The sequence below is a fragment of the Solea senegalensis genome, linkage group LG14 (genome assembly GCF_019176455.1).
Source record: "Solea senegalensis isolate Sse05_10M linkage group LG14, IFAPA_SoseM_1, whole genome shotgun sequence".
Classification (NCBI taxonomy): Eukaryota; Metazoa; Chordata; class Actinopteri; order Pleuronectiformes; family Soleidae; genus Solea; species Solea senegalensis.
In genome coordinates, this window is record NC_058034.1 from 24980307 (window position 1) to 24986306 (window position 6000).

At 39.1% G+C, this 6000-nt stretch overlaps 1 long non-coding RNA gene across 1 annotated transcript; it reads right to left on the reverse strand.

Annotated features, from left to right (window-relative positions):
* Nucleotides 1–3407: 3407 nt before the first annotated feature.
* Nucleotides 3408–5717, reverse strand: LOC122780578. The gene is made up of 4 exons (XR_006361709.1): nt 5417–5717; nt 4313–4344; nt 4021–4113; nt 3408–3791 (listed from the first exon to the last, which is right to left on the reverse strand). It is a non-coding gene; the product is annotated as an uncharacterized LOC122780578 (long non-coding RNA).
* Between the last annotated feature and the right edge of the window lie 283 nt (nt 5718–6000).

Genomic DNA, 6000 nt, shown 5'->3' on the forward strand with positions numbered 1-6000 from the left:
TTCATTAACTATTTGCATGTTTTCCCATATTCAATGTTAATTGTTTTGTTGTCTGTATGCAAAATCTTTTGTACATCTCCCCGTCCTGGGTAACGGATCCATGCTCTGTTTCTCACCCTGAGGTTTCTCCTGTTTTTTACCTGTTAAAAAGGCTTTTCCTCAGTTGATGTGAGGGTCTAAGGGCAGAGGATGTTGTCATGATGCTATGTAAAGCCCTTTAAGACAAACTGTTTTTAAAAAGTGGCTATACAAATGAAATTGTCTTGCCACTGCTCAATTAGTAAAAAGAAATACAGTATCTTAAAGGCATGAACTGTTACTAGTTTTTCCTTTTCATGTATTAAATAATGCTCCACTGAATAGTTATTCAGTAATTTCAGTAATCTAATTTCTGGAGGACAATTGTCTATCATTCAGTTTGATGTCCTTATTCATATCATTTTGAAATCTTATGGAATAAAGCTACTACAAATTTAAAAAGTATTGTACCTCCAGCGGTTCCATTATGATCTCCAGTCTTCTTCCAAGTGCTCCACCTTTGGCACGAAAAAGTGTCAGTAGCTTGGGAGTGTGATGGTCTAATGCAGACATAAATTTCGGCTCCATATGTACAGTAGTTGTTCTTTGGAATTCTGCATTGATCTGAAACACAAAGGCAACAAAAGAGACAATGGTGTCACATCAGGTCTTAGCCTCTTAAATTTCTTTTGTATAAATTATCTAGCATTCAATAATTTTTGCCACAGTCAGAGTACTTGAAGGCCCCTCCACAATATTTGATAGTTATACCTTCTGGAATTTTTAATGAGGGAGAATTAGTAGATGTAATTTTAAGGATTTTAATGATATAACTGAACATCTTTGGTGGAAAAATCATGTTAGACAAATTATTATTCAAAGAGTATTATTTCTACATCTTAAAGTCAATTTGACAAAATTATTTGGAATCAATCGCTTACATAGTTTTGACATTTACATTATCTCTCAAGAGGAATTACAAATTCCAACTTACTTGAGAAGGGTCAAACGGGGCAGGCCATTGGTCCGTCATGGCTCGAACAGTTGGACACTGATTGATGATTTCATGTCGTCTGAGGGCAAATGCTTTGCTTATTTTTTCTTTGACTATCTTTTTATTGTTCTTCTTTTTTGACTCAGTGACAAGCTCTTCCCTTACTTTCTCCAAGCTCTGCTCGTTTTCACCAGCTGGGTAGGGTGGCAGATAATTGGTCCTCCGCTCTTTTCGCCTTTTTCACATTTTTTGCAGACTTCCTGTCAGCAGGGAGTTTATGTTTTAGAGCATTGCATGTAACATCTAGAATTCCAAGGCCTCTTAACTTTGCTCTGTAGTTAGCCATCTTGTGTTTAATGCTATTCTGCCATCCAATGATGGCCGAAGAGCTCCCCGGATCCTTCAGACATGGGTGTGCCTTGATAAGTGCTTCAGCGACAGAAAGACGATTCTGGAGTGATGGATAGGGGTGTATGTATAAATCGACTGAGCTAGCTTTTCAAGTATATCTGACTTGATGTTTGGGGTAGTCAGCGGTGTGCCCTCTTTTCTGTAAACTTCATTGTCTCTTTCAAGAATAATTTCGGTTTCAACAGAGAATTGTGGAATAATGAATTCAGTTGGCCATGGTTTCTTTTGTAGGCTGCTGCTTGCTGACATCATGGCTGAGCTTGCAGGTGATGACTCACATGAGTCATAGGAGTCTTGTGCAGTGGAACTTGTGGAGGCAGGATCATGTGATTGCTCTGAGGTGAAACTTTCATCGAAACTTTCAGTGTGTGGTACTGGATACAAATTGAGAACCACTGGTTCGATTGTCACAACCTTAATTGTGGCTTTGTGTGTAATTTCAGCAGTGGAGTTGAGAGTGAAAAAGTCCTCAAAATCTGGATCTAAATACTGCAGGCTGAAGTCGTCGGGGATACTTAATGTCTGCTTGACAGCCAAGTTCAGCTCCTCCATAGACTCTGGTATTCCGGATGGAAGAGTCAGTTTCTCTTTTCTGTGACCAAAGATGACCCGGAGCATTGCTGGATCCATGTGAGGTGGCCTAGTAGTGAGAAGAAAATAATCTTTAAAAAAGTAAAGGTTATACCTCCATTAAGAACCCAAAGTACTCAAACCCTCTGAAAACAAGTGTGGGCAGCTGTTTTTTGAAAATGGGCTAATTCACAAAATCACCAACAATCTACAGTTTATGTTTTTTTTAAAACATACAACAAATGTAACGTTTCAGTGTAACCACATGCATTCCTGCAAGTCTGTAAGCTGCAAGTCGATAGACATCTTGAAGGCTGAGATGATGACTTACAGCCTTCAAGATATCACTTCCTTACAGCTTTCCAACAGAAAAGATCTGAGGTGCTCCAGGTACCAAGCATTGAACTCCTTAACAATGAAGTATAGACTGCTTTCCAAGATCAACATCTGTATCATCTATACAAAGTCTGGGAGCCCTCCTGTAGGACCATACGTCACGATCATCCCAGCTGAATACCTTGTTCCATGGTATGTCACAGCACTGAAAGAAAAAATCTGTTGAATTTACATGAAAAAAGTATGGACATCGGTTGCACACAAAAAAATCATGTTATGCCAACATGAATATTGCACATAATAAAATCATGTTACACCATAATGAATATTTCCTTTTTACTACACCTAAGAATTTTACATTAGACAAATATGATTTCATCATGCAATTATCCCCAATTTGTTCACATTTAACAAACAATAAAATTACATTTTAGTAGCACAATTATTTCATATCATTATTACGTGATTGCAATTGCATTTTTATTATGCAATTTGTGTCATTTTTTTATGTTTATTATACTATATTTCAATTAGAATTTACCAAACATACATTAAAATTAAATGTACATAATTTAGTATGATGTACATTGTTTAGTTGCCAACTGATCAATTAGTCATTGATATGAAAAGCAACGCAAAATTCATCAAACACAGGACACTTAACACAAATTTGCACTTCAACCCTTTTATTAATTCAACTAAAAAAATATATCTTTAGAACAGTGCAAAAAGTTGATAAAGTTGAATTTCATCAACTTGAACGGTCATTAACTATTAACTGAGCATTGACAAAATCTAACATTTCGGTGTCTTATATCAGCAACTTTTCAAAGATGCTCTAAGCCTTTTAAAGTGCTCTCCAAGACGCCCTAAAACAAGACCTAAAATCAGTGGCTATCTATTTTGGGACTTTTTTTGGGAAACAGAAATGTCAAACAGAGCAAGGTACCGCATAAACCCACTCTCAAAAAAAAGAGGAAAACAAAGGAACCCGACTTTACAAGGTTATTATTGCAGTCCCAGGCAATCTCTGTATGCTGCTCTTTAAAAAAATGACAAAACAAAGGCAACGCGAGAGACTTAGGCGCTCTCATAAACATATATAACAAAATTTGCAAAACAGAAAACTATGACGTTTTCTAAGATACCATCTGTATTCAAAGAGTTGGATTTTCAGGGCCTGAGCCCTTTTTGACAGCACTTTGCCTTCCAACTCCATTACAACTTTCTGTACCACCTCAAAGGTGTATCTGAGTTGAGGAGAGTAGTCCAGGTTTAAGTTGTAAATAGGGCCAAACAGCATGGCAACCGCCACTCCAACACTTGGTAGGTCGACCAATATGGCCTGGCCTTCAAGGACCACAAGGATGTCCTCTACCTCACTACCGCCATTTTGCCTTATGAGGAAAATTCCCACCGTGGTGTCCCCGATTCCGTCCTGGATTGCAGCATGGTCTTCACTCTACAGGACAGACAATAATTTCAATTAAGTTTTATAGGAGCAAAATATGACCAATCACCACCTGAAGGGGAAGTAGAAAGGTTTCAAAGCATTGTTACACACACATTCACAACAAGCATTGTTACACACACAGCCGGGACTCAAATTATCAACTCAAATAATCAACAAAACACTTGTCCTTGTAAAGTAATCTAAATTCTGCTGTCAATGATACATTAGTTGGACTCACCTCATATTCCATGAACAGGTGTGCTGGGTCCTCGTGAAGATATACGCACAGTCCCTTTATGATTAGTTCTCTTACAACCTCAGTGTCCTCACTCTGGAAAGAGACAGTTACTTTATTAACAGGTTTATGCAGATTTTCCAAATCAATTTGACTCAACGAGGCCAAGGATCAAACCTATTAGGTTTCTTTATGACAGTATGGAGTGTCAAATCACAGGTACGTGTGTAAAGTGAAGTATTCACAATATATGTTGTGAAGTTTAAATAAAATGTGTGTAGATTACACTACTCACTGTAATCTGGCGGACACTGGAAGGAAAGGAGTCTGGAGTACATAGGAGAGGCAATTATGAGAATTCACATGCAAACTTCAGAACAAATATGAATCTTTACTATGTGTTAATTGGCTCACAGATAAATGTTTATGGTTATTGGGTTAACAGAATTATACTGTTTTTAAAACCACATAGACACCTCTGGTCAATTTGACCCAAACCATCTTAAGGATAAACATGTTACCAGGGGTTAACAGAGGTAGTGGGATAACTGTTCAAACTCTATATTATATTACATTTATCATTCTATCATAGTTACTCACACCGTTTACCTGACACCCACGCTTCATTTCTCCACTTTGACTTTCAGAGCACTGGCGATGCTTTGTTTTAATTAAACAGTCGGATTCCACTAGTCCACACCAGTTCTAAGTTAGTTGCTAGACGCTACCTGAGGCGACCCGACGGCAGCGACGCGCGAACGGGGACCTGACGCCGACCGCCGTTACCTGTTCCCCTCGACCGGCTCACCTTCATTCCGGACACCGCCACGCCGAACACCGCGGCCGACCGGTTTACACAATAGTCTCCGGGGCTGCAGCTGGATGCTACTCGGTTTATAGCCCACAGGCTGCAATGTGCCGGGCGCGTGACAAAAATGACGTCATATACTGTGTCGGGCCGGGCGCGTCAGGTCCAAGCTCTGAATTTTTGAAACTTTGTCGGATGCTGCGCGCGCAAACTCGGATGCATGGACGTGGAAAAAGTCTTCTGTACATACAATGTCTGTGCGTGGGGCTTATTTAACAGCAAACACCACAGATTCACTTTTACTATATGTCAAACTCCCATTATAAATGACAAAAAGTAATTGATATACCGCACATTTCACACTACACAAAAACACGGTGTGCACACATTTCAATGAATATCGTGAGAAAGCATATACAGTTCTGTTCCAGGCATTAGCATAGCACTAGCTCACGGTAGCTAACGCTAGCATTAACTTTGACTTGCTCGATGTTAATAGCAGATTAAAACGTCCTGCTTAGTGAAAACAACGATTCTGAAGTGATGTCTCCCACTTCCTAACGATAATTTATTAGAGTGAATTAAATTTACCTTAAGCAGATGACTCGTTGGTGCTTGCAGCATCAGTGGTGAAATGGCAGACCCCAAAATATTCCCTCGTTGAAAGTTTCTCGATAGATGGGGTTTCCTTCCACTGCTCCAAGGGGGCGGAGGAAAACCATAACTATTTCATTTGGTATTAACATGATTTAGATATGTAGATGTAACACCGCTGAAAATTAAGTGTGATCTTCAAGATTGGCATATGTTTTGAAGGGAAACAGAAAGATTTCATGTTATTTATACAAGCTTAATATTTGTAAATTGAACAACTCCACTTTTCCCCTTTTTTCAGTGAGTGTTTGACAACTGTACACTTGTTAGCTGAGGGAACAGTTTCTTCACAGACTCCTGGATGTCGATATGCAGTACCTCCAAAGGCAAAGATGACACTTTGCTGAGTACCAGGGCAGGCTTAGCCATATTTGCCATAATTGAAAGCCATCATCAGCTGATGTTTTGTTGAAAGTGAAAGCAGCATTTCATTCTTGAAATTGCTTGAGAACCTCACAACACGCTTGAAGAACTTATGTTTTGGCCTCAAAGCGCATAGTCCACAGTCCAACTACAACTAT